Here is a 15425-nt window from a genome sequence, read left to right on the forward strand (position 1 = left end):
ACAGCATCAGAAGCAAAATTATGTGGGGCTGACGTGGCTGTTGGATGTATAAAGATCAGACAATGTGACACTCATGAATTCTCAATGTCCAGTACAACAACGAAGGATGCACAACAAATAATGGTTACAGGAGAAGGAACAGAACTGTGACATTTGGACAGTGAGAGACTGGGGGACCCCAGCTGTCCCCTCCTGTCTCTGACTTGTTCCTCTCAGCTGTGGGACATGCAGGTGGCACAGCATCAAGGGGTGCTGACACATGTCTGACCACATCTAAGGGTCAGAAGAACACGGCCACAGACACAGGGAGAGAAGAGACACTCAGCCCTTTGTTCAGCCACCCCGTGCAGTGCTGGCTACGCGCACTGTGGTAGCAGAAGAGGGCTGTGCCAGCGCCCAGGCAGCCCTGGCAGTGGCCAGCGACGGAGTGAGAAGGGCTTGGTGAGGGTGTCAGAGGTGACTGGTGCCCTGGAAACAGACGATAATGAGGATGGCGAAGGAATGAAGATACGGCCTTGGGAAATGCTATTCAGAGGCAAGAGGCTTGGCAAGGCTGCTGCCTCTGGTGATGTGGGTACCCGAGTCTGTGCCTGGTAAGGGGGTGATCTGGCACCAATGAGTTCTCGGAAACCGCATCAGGTGGAACTTGGATCCTTTCCTGATGGTGGAACGATGGAGAAGTTGCCTGACAGGAGAACTGAGAGATACCAAGGCTCCCTACTGGAAAGCATGGCTAAGACCAGCCAGCGTTTAGTGAGTACGGCTCGAGTAAGCGTGGAGTCAAGGGTGCTGTCCTCCATAGGCCACTGTCTCTGAGAGGCTCCAGGACGCTCCTGAAGTGCCTTCCAGGAGTTTCAGGGCAGAGATCACCTTGGCTCCATGGGATCCAGGGCTGCGATTTTGATCCAATCAGTGGATTACAAACCCACTTACAAGAGAAAGCCCACATGCTCAAAAACAATGGCATGAGTGTGGACTAAATGGCAGAAACTGTGCAAAATAAAACAGGTCCCTGTATGCCAAAATCTCTAGGTGAAAGAAGAAAACCAAGGTGACTGCTCACCCACAAAAGGGAGACCCGGAGGACAGGACCCACTGTGCAGAACACAGAGGACAGGGTGTGGGGTACGGTGGGAGTCTCCAACCTTGACCTGGGGGTCCACCACAAGGGCTGTGCTTCTGAGTTCCTGTGGGTCACTGATTACAGCCTCTAACTTCCCTCATAGTACACATCCTAGATGCCGCACAACAGTGTGTGCACACATGTGTATGCATGGGTGTGCATGTGCAAGGTGCATACACACATGTAGGTGACCTCACCTTGACCCATGTACATTTGCATGCACATGTTTGTGCATGTATGTGTGTGAGATAACGTGATGCTAGAACATGTCATGCAATAGAGAGAGGTCATGAGGGACAGCCATACCAGAGGGCTCCAGAAGTTTCCTCCTCCAATCTTCTCAGTGTCCTTAGGCCATGCACTGGAACTGTGAGTGGATCTCTGAATGGCCACTGCCATTGTACTTCTGACAGCAACCTCATGAGACTCTTGAACAATGCTAGCAAGTATGAATGCCTTCCAGATAGTATGACGTGGCTTTGGTTAAATGGCACAGTTCATCTCCAATCTGAACTGTTCTGCAGTACCCCACGGAAACAGCTTAAGGAAGGCAGAGTTTCATTGGCTCATGGTTTGAGGGGCTACAGTGCGTCATGGCGGGGAAGGCGCAGCAGCAGGAGTGTGAGGCAGCTGGTCACACTCTGCCCATAGTCAGGAGTCAGAGGGAGATGGGTGCTCTCCTTTTCATTCAGCCTGGGACCCCCAGCCCACGGGATGGCGCCACCACGCTCAGGACAAGCCTTTCTTTCAGTTAACTGTCTGGAAACAAAGACATGCTCAGAGGTGTGTCTCCTAGGTGATTCTAAATCGGGTCAAGGTGGCAATCAAAATTAGCCATGTTATCATTTAACGAGCACCACCATATTGTGACTTTAGCAGAGCCTGGTACTTGCTGCATGTCTTTATAACGCATTGTTATTCAAGAGTGTCTTAGCTATTCTTTGCTCTTTGGATTTTTATAACATTTTAGAATCAGCTCGCCAAGTTTTTTTAAATAAAAATCTCCTGGGTTTTGATGGTATTGCATTTAGAATATAGATCAATTTGGAGTGAATCAGTCTCCTTGCCATATGTCCTCAAATGCACCCACTACTTTACACACTTCCATTCACTCAGTTCTTTAACTTTCCACCTTAACATGTATGGGTGTCGACAGAGAGGTAGCGTGCAGTTCCTGTGAGAGCCACTCATCAGTGCGGGTGCTGTGAACAGAAGAGCCTGCGGCAGGGGCTCAGGAGCTGGGCTCAGTCAGAAGGCATCCCAAGATCCAGAGTGAGAGGAGTAAGACAGCCTTTCGGGGGGCGGGGAGAAGAGGCACCGGGCAAATCCATGTTGCTGAACAGGAATCACTGTGGACAACCCAGACTGTCTCACAGAAAATGGAGAGTGGCCTCAGGTTTTCTCACCAAATGTCAGCTGGGGACATCTGCCAGAATTCCTGTCCCTCCAGTGGTTGGGGGCTGCCTATAGAAGGGTAAATTCCCGCACGTCTGAGAGCCCTGTGCAGCGTCAAGTGAACACCTTGGCTTGGATGCCAAACACTGGCGGCGGAAACGCAGGGACCCGCCTTGTGGGCTGCTGCTGGGTGTGGAGCTGTCCACCGCACCTGTGCTGAAGTTGGCTGGGCAGGCACCACGCATCAGCTGCATCAGCTTTTCCTCGTGACATCATTTCTGTCGATGTCAGTGGATGTGTATACAGCTGAGTTTTCGATGCCCCCCACACCCCAGTATCTCTGAAGTCCAGCCCTCAATTCTGACGATTACTTGTAGATTCTTTGAGGATCTTTGCTGGTGTGACTAAGTCATCATGCACAGTGACAGTTATTCCGTTCCAACCTTGGGCCTCGTGTCTCATTTTCTTGCCATACTGAAGTGCCTACATCGCCTAGTCCTTCCAATTGCAGGATAGTGGGGAGCATGGGCAACACCCCCTGTCTCAGAAAGACAGCTTTGACATTCCATAATTGAAGCTGGGTATTCACCATACGTTTAATTGCTGCACACTGCATTGATCGGTGAGCATTCTCCTCTGCTTGTAGGCTGTGAGCTTTCTAATCATACCAGATGCTTCATTTTACTGCTCTTTATTCTGTGGCAATGTTTTTCTTCTCTTTCTTGTTTCATGTGGTGACTGATGCAGGAACTTGCAGATACTCAGTTATTATCAAAAAGTTATTTGCAAGAAATGACACTGGTGTTTATCAACAGACTGGATAAAGAAAATATGGTCTATATACACACAGTGGGTCTTTATTTTCCATAAAGAAGAAATTATGTCATCTATTGGAAAATGGGTGCAACTGGAGACCATCAAATTAAGCAAAATAATACAGACTCAAGAGATAAGTATCAGTTTCCTCTTTTTTTGTGGATCCTAGATTTTATGTAAATAACATAAACTCATCTATCTATCATCTATCTATCTGATATGAAAGTAGAAGGGAGACTGAGAGAAAAAAGAAACTAATTAGAGGAGAGGAATAGGAGAATTGGAGGTGAGTAAGGTCAAAATATCATATTGTACTTGAATAAAATTGTCCTTTTGAAGCCCAGCACAATGTACCATGAACATGTCAATAATGAACTTCAAGAGAAGAGATGTCAAGGGTGGAGGAATCTGCGTGATAGATACTTCTTCCATGATGCTAAGAATATTAAGAGTAGTTCTTTGTTGGATTGTTTAATTGATTCCTTGATTGCCCACAGAGATTTAGTGAAGGGTCTCCACCCTGACACAGAATCCAATTTGTGAGTGTTGAGAAAAGAATAGAATTGTGAGCTGAACAAAGTATGAGTTATGTTGTTATAAAGGCAACATGCATTTTCAAAATACAAAGCTACCTGGCAATGTAGTAATGTATACACCTTTAGAAAAACCCTTTCAAGTAGACACAGGTTGAGCATTGCAATTCTTAGTGGTGCTGAGCCTAAGTGACATTTTGATGTAGCTTCTGTGTCATTCTCTATGCCTTCACGAGTGGCTGGCATCTGCATTCATTATTGAAGAACGTGAGGGTCAGTAAGAGGTGAATGCAGATAAAGATGACATCTTCATGGCTGGAGAAATTGCTCAGTTGGTAACATGCTTTCTCACAAGTATAACGACCTCAGTAGGCACCACAGAATTGTTTGGAAAGGTGGCATGTTCCTGTAATCCCAGCACTGGGAAGGCAAGGCACCATGATCCTTGGAGCTTGATGATCAGCTAGTCTGGCCTAGCTTGGTGAACTCCAGGTTAATGAGAGGCCCTGTCTCAAAAAGAGGTGGGCAGGAGAGGACATCTGAAGTTGTCCTTTGGCTTCCACACACACACACAGGCCCACATGTGAAATTGCATTCACACACATTTACAGCTACACACACATATGCACACATACGTAAGCACAACCACATGTCACACACACCCACATGCAAAACTAAAAAGGGATTTTGCCTCCATTCACATAACCTTGAATTTTTCCGATGGCCCCTGCAGAGACTGTCCACAAAGGTGAGAAATCCCACCCTCGAGCTCCAGGTTGGCACTGGGCCCCACCTTATGAAGATGAAAGTGCCTTGGCAGCACCTGCTCTCCCGCTCCATCGCTCAGTCTCCTCTCCTAAGCAGGGTATCTTCCTCCTTGAAACCTTCACACTCTCTGCCACCCATGGGAAATGCAAGCTCACTCTCTGTGTGACTGGGCCCTTCCCACCCTTCGAGAGACATTGTTCATGTCACCTTTCCCACTCCAGGTCCCCTAATTCCCTCCCGTGCCCCTGGCCCTGGTTCTCCCACGCCCTGCTTGCTCTGCACACATTGAGCACGGGCTTCTTGGCTGTCTCCCTCATGCTCTGTGCAGCACACAGGGGTGTGGTGGTTGATGCAGGTGTCCCCCATGAACTTAGGCATTCTGAATGCTAGGTTCCCAGCTGATGGAGATTTGGGAATGAACACCTCCTGGAGGCCGTGTATTTGGGTGGGGGGCAGGCTTATGGGTATTACAGCCAATGTACCCTTGCCAGTGTCTTGCACACTCTCCTGTTGCTATTGTCCACCTTATGTTGGCCAGGGGGTGATGTCCATCCTCTGCTCATGCCATCCTTTTCCCCTGCCATTATGGAGCATCCCCCCAAGCTTATAAGCTAAAATAAACCCCCCTTTTCCCAAAAGCTGCTCTTGGTCAGCTGATTTCTGTCAGCAATGTGAACCTGACCACAACATTAAGGTTGGTACTGAGAATGGAGTTGCTGCTAGACATCTGACTGTGTGGCTTTGGCCTTTTGTAGCTGATTTTCAAGAGGAACGTGGAAGGATTTGAAACCTTGGCCTATGAGACACCTTTGCAGTGCTGTAAGTACAGCTTGATGGATTTTCTGGTCAGAGTTCCAAGACTGAAATGCAGTAAAAACTATAAACTGTGAGGTTTGGTTAATGAGGGTAAAAAGGAGCTATGTCTGGACTGGGCTAGAGGCAATTTGTGTGAGAGGCTTCCTGTTATGGCCATGTCCTGAGGAATTGTGCAGGGTTGCATTGCATAGAAATGGACTGGTGTGTGCAGAGGGATATGGCACAGAATGAAATCTTTGGGCCAAAACTTCTGCCCAATTCAGCTGCAATTATATGAGAGATTACAACCTTTGAGATTGGGCCAGCTGACCTGCCCTGAGGCAACGGGAAGAATGTAGACTCTTTTGAAAGAGCCTGAATGCTGAAGGAGTGGCCTGCTCTTCAAAGTCTGCTTTATTCCCCCCCTGGATTAACAAATTGGCACCCTACCTGCTATTGTGGAGCATAAGAAATGCAGGAAAGAGAGGGTCATTGAGTTTGCAACACGGTCTTGTGTTTTGGAAATGGCCATGGGCAGTGTGAAGCAGGTTTCCTGGATGGCTGCACGGAGACCCTATGGGGCCGTGAGGATGAACTGGAGTTGCAGTGGAGAACAGTGGAGATGCTGGGACCATGAGGTGGCTGCCAAGGAGAGCTGCTGGCCCGGATAATGTTTTCTAGGACTGTGAGTAGTCTAGCTGGAGGGGCGGAATCAGAACTCCAGAGACTTGGAGTTTTGTCACTAACTAGAGTTGTCAGACTTGAAGCTACAGAGTATGATGTTTGCCTTGGCTGTTTTAAATCTTGCATTGGTTGAATATTTCTTTGCTATGCCCAATGCCATCTTTTGCAGTGTAAGTGTTTATTCTGTACCATTATTGGTTTGGGGGAGGTTTTTTTTTTTTTTTTTTTTTTTTTTTTTTTTTGGTATTGTGGCTCAGTTTGAACATCACTAGGATTGATAAAATCTATGAGGACTTTTAAAGTTGGACTGAATGCATTGTATTTTATATGATGTATGGATATCAATTTATGGGGCCAGGCATGGAATGTGGTGGTTTGATTCAGGTGTCCTTCATAAACTTAAATGTTCTGAATGCTAGGTTCCCAGCTGATGAAGATTTGGGAATTAACACCTCCCGGAGGCAGTGTATTGTTGGGGGTGGGTTTATGGGTGTTATAGCCAGTGTCCCCTTGGCAGTGCTTGGCACACTCTCCTATTGCTGTTGTCCACCTGATGTTGGCCACCCTCTGCTTATGCTGTCATTTTCCCTTGCCACCGTGGAGCTTCCCCTTGAGTCTGGAAGACAAAATAAACCCTTCTTTTTTCCCAAAGCTGCTCTTGGTTGGCTGATTTCTACCAGCAATGCGAACTTAACTGCAACAATGGGGCTGGGGTGAGGAGAGGAATAGACAACTGTTTGGAGAAGCAAATAAAGGATATCCATTTCTGAGTTGTGCTCTGGGGCTGGGCGGTCACTCGTGGCTGTTGGTGTCCTCCAAGTGTGGTGGACCTCATCATCACATGCGTGGTCTCCAGGGACTGCAGGTGAGAGCTCGGTCTGAGGCACAGAGGGGCGGAGGCTGACTGTCGTGCCCCTGTGAATTGCAGATAGAAAAGGTAGATCCAGTTTTGCCGCCCACAGACTTTATGGAGCAGACACACCAGGGTGGCCCCTGCTTCATTTTTATTTCCCTCACTGTATCTGCCCTTTGTTCCTATGGTAGTGAGATTTTACATCGTTTTATCTATGTTCTCATTTTTTGAAGAGGGCAGACACTGAGGATACGCAGCTCCCACCAAAGCAGAGATCCAGAAGCTCCTAAGAGCTCATCCCTGGAGCAGACTGAAAACACACCCAGCATGGCCCAGGGAATTCTGCAGAAGAGGGGGTGGAAGGATTGTAAGACCCACAGGTTGGGACATCATGTCCAAAGGCATTGCCTTGCCCAAACAACTGACTGGTGCTCCCACAATGCATAAAACGTAACTCCAAGGGGAATACCTGCAACCCACTGTGAGGAAGGCCTGCAGCAGAAGGGGGGCATGAACAAGGGAAAGGATGGTACCAACTCATGTTGTATCCATACTAAGTCTATCAATAATTAATTAAGTTTTTTAATGTTTTAATTTATTGATAGAAAGAGATAGAGAGGGAGAGGCAGGTAGAGAGAGAATGGGTATGCCAGGGCCTTCAGCCATTATAAATGAAGTATGTCCCACCTTGTGCATCTGGGTTTCAGGGGTCCTTGGGAATCAAACCTGGATCCTAAGGCTTTGCAGGCAAACACCTTAACTGCTAAGCAATCTCTCCATCCCTATCTCTGGATATATGAAATACATGTGACATGGATATGCCATGTTATAAATTATACTCAGTGTATCCAGTAGACAAAGCACTCCTACTTTCATTAGGATTTTCTTGAGTGTAATAAACTGTGTCACTGCAGTAGAGAGATGGCTTAGTGGTAAAGGTGCTTGCCTACGAAGCCAAAGGACCCAAGTTCAACTCTTCAGGACCCACATAAACCAGATGTACAAGGTGAGCATGCATCTGGACTTCATTTGCAGTGGCTAAAGGCCCTGGCGCACCCATATATTCTCCCCCCTCTCTCTCCCTCATAAATAAACAAAAATAAAATATAAAAATAAATAAGTAAACAAAAATAAAATGTATCACAAGCAATGAGAGAAAGTTACCCTTAGAATATTGAAAGCATCAGATTTTCCATGTGAGGGATTGGAGTCCATTTCCTGTTGCCCTTTCTTCTCAATGGTTCGGTTTTCTACACTATCTTGATCACATCCATTCTGCCTAGAGGCACCATTTCTTCATTTTCCTTTTATGCTTGTGTTGGGATGGGGAGTGGTACACTCATTGTCTTCCTCTCTCTTCCTGTGAGGACCTCAGGGTCTTCTGCTCTGGACACGTGTGCCTTTGTCCCTGAAAGCCACAGGTGGGCATGGGCCATGCCAGCTGAGTGTATGGAGTCACAGCAGTTCCAGCCTGGTGACAGGAAGGGGACATTGTGTGCAGTCAGCCTTCCATGGGCTGCTGCCCTGTTCAGAGTGGAGCCCAGAGTGTCCTCTCTTGTGGCCGTTCATGCATGACCCAATAGGGTGTGTTGATGACACCTTTCGCAGCCACATGCACATCTCCCAGGTTATAAGGGAAGGTGTCTAGGGAATTCGTTAGGTCACTTACTGACCAAGTGGCACGCTTGCTGACTGTGCGTCACATCCTGCTTCTTGGTGCATTTGTAGGTGGTAGCAGGTAGTGGTGTTTGCCAACGTTCTCAACAACAGACTTCCGTGGCGGTCCTCAGCATCTCTGTGGCTCCCTCTTCTCTCCCTTCAGGGCCGCAGATCTTCCCCCGACCTACCGGTTTTTGAGGAGTGGAGCAGGTGCGCTGCCGTGCCTGGCCACAGCCCACTCACACCATTCAGCTTGGACCAAGAAGGGAGAGGTGGTCGTGACGCAGCCAGAGACTCTGGTGAAGAGGGTGGCTGAGAACGTGATCTGGGGCCCTTACGAAATTCCAAAATTTGCTTTTTTTTTTCAGAAGAGAGAGTAGAATGAACTGATTTGTTTTGGTGAAAAATGTATACCATTTTCTGCATTGTCACTAGGAAGGTATGCCTCCCGTCAGGCTTGTTGTCTTGGCTTAGGGAAAGACACACAAAGTGACAGCCGCTTTCAAAGGAAGTTGCTACAGGCACACTCCCCGCCCCCCCCCAGGAGACAAGCTCTGCTCTGTTCTTTGGCGTTTCCTCGTTCCCTCGCACTGCCTGGGAGCTGGGCAAAGCAGGCATTCCACAGCCTCTCCAGTGGCTTTGAATGCCATGCATACTTCCGCATCTGTGGGGCTTCTGACCCTCTGGCTCTCATCTCTCAAGTGCACCACCATTCATTCTTGCAGAAAAACCCAAGAACAGACCTCAGCTTCTCATTTGTCTTTTAACTTGGCCCAAATTGAATGAGAATCATGTGACCTTGTGCACTTTCCAGGTCCAATGAATACTTGGTGAGTTCCAAAACTATTTTGATTGTTCAAAAGCCCCATAATTTTTGGCACTTGATAAATACCTCAGCATGCCAGGATGGTCAATGCCTGAGGAGAAAGGGACACAGTTGCTCAAAGGTGTCCTGGGTGCTGGCCCTGGCAGCGAAGCTGAAGGCTGCCGAGTCCCCTCCCACACCAGAGCCAGCTTTGGGTCGTGGCCATCTCCAGTGCTTTAGGGCAACCTGGTAAGGGACAATGGAGCCTTTCGGAACATTCACTGATAGCCACACCTGCAGGAGAGCCATACTCAGGTAATAAATTTAAAGAGGTAAAAATAAGCCTTGTACTGAGTGTGATGATTAATCTCGGACTGTCAATTTGATAAGAGTTTAGAATCACCATGGAAACATCTCTGGGCAAGTCAGTGAGGATGCTTCTAGATTAGCTTAATCTGGGTGGGAAGACCCACCTTAACTGTGGGCTGCGCCACTCCATGTGTGGGGCCCTGGGCTGAATGAAAAAGAAGGTAAGCTGGCCAGCACCGTTCTTCGCTCTGCTTCGTGACTGGGCACAGTGTGAACAGCTGCTCCGTGCCTCTACTGCCATGCTCGTCCTGCCACGAGGGACTGCGTCACCGTGAACTGTGAGCTGAAGTCTGTCCCCTTGAGCTGCTTTGGCCGATTATTTGGCATGGCCTCAAGAAAATCACTGATACGCTGAGAAACAGCTTTTAAAAAAATTATTTATTTATGAGAGAGAGAGAGAGAGAGAGAGAGAGAGAGAGAGAGAGAGAGAGAGAGACGGGGGGGGCACACCAGGGCCTCCAGCACTATAACTCCAGACACATGTGCCCCTTGTGCATCTGGTTCATGTGGGTACTGGGGATTCGAATCTGGGTCCTTAGGCTTCACAGGCAAATGCCTTAACTGCCAAGCCATCTCTCCATCCCAAGAAATGGCTTTATTCAGGTGGAGAACCTCATCATGGGAGGGTTTTGGCATGGCTTCTGGATTCTGAGAATTCAGCAGATCAGCTGGGGCACTTGCCAGCCACGCAGAGCCCGGTCAGTTCAGGGCTCGGGTCCCTGGTGAAGAGTAGAGCACTGCCATTCCCTGGGACTCTTAGCTTTTACAGAAGGTGGTGAGAGCCAGACCAGCATCTTGAACTTCTGGACGAAGTAATTCATAGCACATGTTCCAGGAAGGCAAGGTGGGGAATTAATCACCATAGCATAAGGTAGGAAGAAGTAGGGGTCATTGAGGGGACCGGCAATCATCTCATTCAACCCCCCTCAGGACCTCAAGTAGCCACAAGTGGGCACATACTTGCATCAACCTCCAGCACAAGAGGTGGGGCACCTGCTCCTCCACCATGGTATCTAGGACGCTGTGTTGGCCAAGCTGGCTGGCTGGACTGCCAGGACTGGGATTGAGGAGATCCCACGAAGTCCCCATGCAGTGAACTGGAGTGTTGGCAGAGCCCCGGCCGCAGGCTCTGAAGGCAGAGCCAGAGACCCCTCCCTTTAGGAAGGACACAGGGTTTCCCTTGGCCAGAGACACAGACCGAGAGGGTCACAGACAGCGAAGTCTGCAGCTGGGACTGGTGGCATCTTGGCAGTCAGGGTTCACCGTAGTGCCCTCAGGTCCTGCCACACAAGCTTATGGCTACAGCAGCAGCCAAGGAATTAGCTCTTCAGTCACCCGGTCTACGCGCCGCTGGCCCCTACAAGACTACTGGCTAGTTAGGAGCTCAGGCTCTCGGGCCAGAAAGACCCAGGTTTGATGTAAAACATGGCTGCAATATCTCTTTCTCTCAGACTGAGATGGCATATCAAATGCTTGTCAGAACACCTGGAATGCTGGTTATCAAGTGCATGATGCAATGCACACATGCCTGCACAGAGCAGATTGCCATCTTCGACAGGAACCTCGTGTGCGCTTATGCTGGGCTTTGTCTCCTTTTCCGGGGCACAGCTACCTCTGGCAGCTGCTCTCATCTTATTCAATCATCCTGGTGGTGGAGCGTCAGGTATTTCCATGGACTTTAAAGCCGAGTGCCAGACAAAATATAAACAGGGGCGAGCAGGGAGGAGGAGTTGGAGCCCGGCAGCTGTAGTGGTGTGGGCTGTCTTTTGCTTCCCCTTCCCTCTGCCACAAGGCTCTCATCGGTGGATCCGAATGCCCCTGGTGGCTGTGTCCAGGGCACACGGGTCCACAGGTGTGAGCCTCTGAGGAACAGGAGGCCTGGGACAGACAGCCCTGGTGCCGCCCAAACTCAGACTCTGGGCATCCAAGGATGGTCTGCAGTTGCCTCTGTAGAGATGAGGCTGGGAACACTTACTAATACACACAGTGTATTAGGGACTTCAGCCAGCTGGTAAAATGGTTTCAAGAACTCCATGGCGCTCACTGCCCACAGCAGGAGGATGCAGAGGCGTTGCTCAGCGTGCTGGAAGCTCACCTGTGCTCACTGGGATTAGACTTGCAGTGGTGACTGTGTCCTGAGCTGAGGAACAGGAGATAGGGTGGCTCTGCTTTGCACTGCTGCCCTTGTTCTCATGGAGGGGACTGTGGGTTAGAGACGGCTGCAGGGACGCAGACCACAGCACGTCAGTGTTCGGTGAAATGGCTTTCTAGTGAGTCGGGCTCTCAGAACACCCCGTGCGTGGTGTGTCTCCACCGGGGATGGTCAGACAGACAGCTTCCTAGGCCCTGCTGCTTTCCGATTCACCCTACACCTATCCCAGAGAGCAGCACTTTCCCTTCCTTTCTCCTTCTTAACCTTCCAGCCACCCTTGTCCCCACTCTGTGCGTGGAGTGGCTGTCCATCCTGGATGTGACAATCATGTCAAGGACATTGTTAACAACAAGCCGAGAGTTGCATGATAATTTCAATTCCTCAGTCGTTAAGTAAACCCAAGATGATGCGATTTGGACAGGCAGGAGTGAGAAGTGGGCGAGGTAGCCTGTGTTACACACGGCTGTGATTCTATGCAGCCTTTGCCTACCTGCAGTCCCATTTCCGCCCAAGCACCTGAGACTGTTTGGCAGGAAGTCTTCATGTAGTCGAGAGCATGGCCATTATCCAGGTAATTTTGTACTTTCTCATGATCCTATGACTATGGGCTACTGATGGGGTGACTTTGTTTTGGGGCCATCTTGTCGAAGTGTGGGTAAGTTTCATGGTTCCCATTGCAAGGTCTTTCTCCCAGACTCTCCATCCTTTCTAGAATGCAGGACGGAAAGTCTAAGATCATGTCCTATGGTTATGGTTAAGCAAAAATGGGAGAACACAGGAAACAAAGACCCAGCTCAGCATGTGCCCGGCCGGGCAGCCCTGGGCGGTCCTTCTTTTTGGAGCTAATGCCCCTTCTCCTTTGAAGAGCGATGCTATCGCCTTAGTCGATTCAAGCATCTGAGAGTTAAAAGCTGCCTCTTGAACCTGCGGGCCTTTAAAATTTACGGAGGAACAAGCTCTATCAGGCTCAATGAGGCTGGCCTCACATAAAGTCAATACTTGTCTGAGAGCAAACACTGTCTCCGAATACAAGGTCACAGTGAAAGAATGCCATCCTGCCGACCCCTCTGCCCGCCCCCAACCTCTCACCTCCCTTCAAAGACCGAAGCCCTGAGCTGGCTCCCTGTGTAGGTCAAATGCATGTCATAGCAGACACCGGGGTTAATATTAAACTGGAAATTAATAGATTAGATAACTGTTACATGCTTTTAGTGCCAATTAATTTAATAGCAGTTTCTTTATTCTGCCTTTTACAAGGCAGGAAAATATGGAGCGCAGTTTCCTGTGGAGAGTCCTCAGGTGGGTCTTTTGTGCGGAGACTGCGCTGGCTGGTGGCTGCCGCCCGTAATCCCCTCCGCTGCAGCTCCCGTGATGTCAGGCCGGAGCCCTGGCGCAGGCTATTAGGGAGCACATTAAGCATGCCCCTTGTTGTAAGATTTATGCTAGCTCATGCTAGAATAACAATGGTGCCGTGGTATTTGTTTGAAAACGAAAGGATTACGTGGTCTTTGTAGGATGAGGAATTCAGCTCTGGGGAGGGGCTGTGAGGGGTGATGTTTACCTTTTGGTTATGTTCTGCGGACCCTTTGATTTGTCAGCTAGTTCTGTCACAAGGCATTAGGGTGCTTGTAATTTCTTGAATCAACCAAGATGAAATACACAAATAATTTATGTCTAAACTCAGCTGCGAAACCTAACATGCTGGGCTCGTCCCTCGATGAGGAAGGAGGTGGGCCACTTCAGCACACGTGAAGGGCTGAGCTTCTTGAGTTAAGTGGCGTTGGTTCTCCCTACAGAACCTTCTGGTCAGAGGGGAGATTCTCGTACTCCTGAGGGTTGGTTCAGGAAGAAACCGTGGAGAATCACTCTGCTGAAGCATTCTTGCTCCAGCAGGAAGCTGGATGACTAGACATTTTCCTCATTTGTTTGATAACTGGAACATGTTTGCTAAGTGAAACATATGCTCAGAATTGTCTTGTTTGTAATGGTGCCCTTTAACACACTGGCCTTAAAGACTGCATTCTCTGGGGCTAGGGAGATGGCACAGTTGGTAAAGTGCTTGCGAGCTTGAGGATCGGAGCCCAGACCCCTGGTACTCATGCAAACACTGGGTGTGGTAGCATCCGATCGGTGGGTTAGACAGAGGCAGGAGGGTCCCCAGAGTTTGTTGGCCAGTTAGACTGAATAGATAAGTGAGTTTTGGGCTTAGTGCAAGACCTTGTCTCCAGAAAAAGATGAAAAGCAATTGAGGAAGACACCTGGCACTGATCTATGCTTCCGTATGCACGCGTACACATATGCAGGACCACATGTGTCTCCACATGCACACTAGCACACATGGGTGTATGACATACATACACGTGCACACAAGAATGTGTTTCCAGATCCAGGATTACATCAAGTGAGGTAACCCAGGCCCAGAAAGCCAAACGCCACATGTTCTCTCTCATATGTGGATCCTAGCTACAGATGACTGGACTTCTGTGTGAGTAGGAAGAAAACTCCGTAGCAAAGGCCAGTAAGCTAGAAAAGAGATATAAGGGGAAGAGAAAGGAAGGGAGGGGGGTACTTAATAGGATGGTATTGTATATATGTAAGTAGAAGAATAGATTAATGGGGTGAAAATGCCCAAGTGAGGTCAGGGGAAGAGATTGAGTAAAGGAAAGGGGGAGGGAAGGCTAATCAAAATCTAATAGGATATAAATAAATCATATGGAAACCTACTTTTTTGGGCAATGAAACACTCAGGAGCCGTAGATTGTTGCTGGAAAATTTTCAATGCCAGAGATGGGATACCTTCCAGTGAGTTGTTGGCTAGGGAGGTCCCTGATGCCCCCAAAACATTATAGGTCACTGCCAAGGCCCTTGGTTTCCCACCAGGAATAGATAGTAAGACCCTATTGCTGAAGACTCCACATACTTGGGCTGCAAGGACACTGAAAAATCCTGCTGGTACTAAGCTGATACCTCCTCCATGTGGACCAGCTGACAGAAAGCTGGAAGAAGCCATTCTGTATGCAGTTCAAGGGGGGAGAGAGAAATCACCAGTGAAGATACTCAGCAGTAGACACCGCAAACCTTATATTTTGCCAGCTAGGCCAAATGAGCCAACGGGTGCAATAGTGGCACATCTGTCATGGTGGAAACCAACTGCCCTCTAATTGGCCTGGAGGCCCGCTCCAAGGGAGAGAATACATCCCTGATACTGAAAACTTGAAACAGGGGTAGTCAGGAGCCCTAAGGTATAACATCTGCTGCTGTCTGGCTAAATGTATATACTGTGCTTATCAAACTGCGCAGTAAACACTTCTCTTAATGTTTATACCCTTATATTAATGTTACTCTCAACTTTTGGTAGAGAATCTTCTCTTTTCACATGGCAGTGACTTTGGGATGACTCAGAAGGCATCATAGTGCTGGAAAGAAGTGACAGGAGTGCTCAGCACTGCAATATCTCTTTCACACCTTCCAAG

Source organism: Jaculus jaculus, chromosome 10, assembly GCF_020740685.1.
Source record: "Jaculus jaculus isolate mJacJac1 chromosome 10, mJacJac1.mat.Y.cur, whole genome shotgun sequence".
Classification (NCBI taxonomy): Eukaryota; Metazoa; Chordata; class Mammalia; order Rodentia; family Dipodidae; genus Jaculus; species Jaculus jaculus.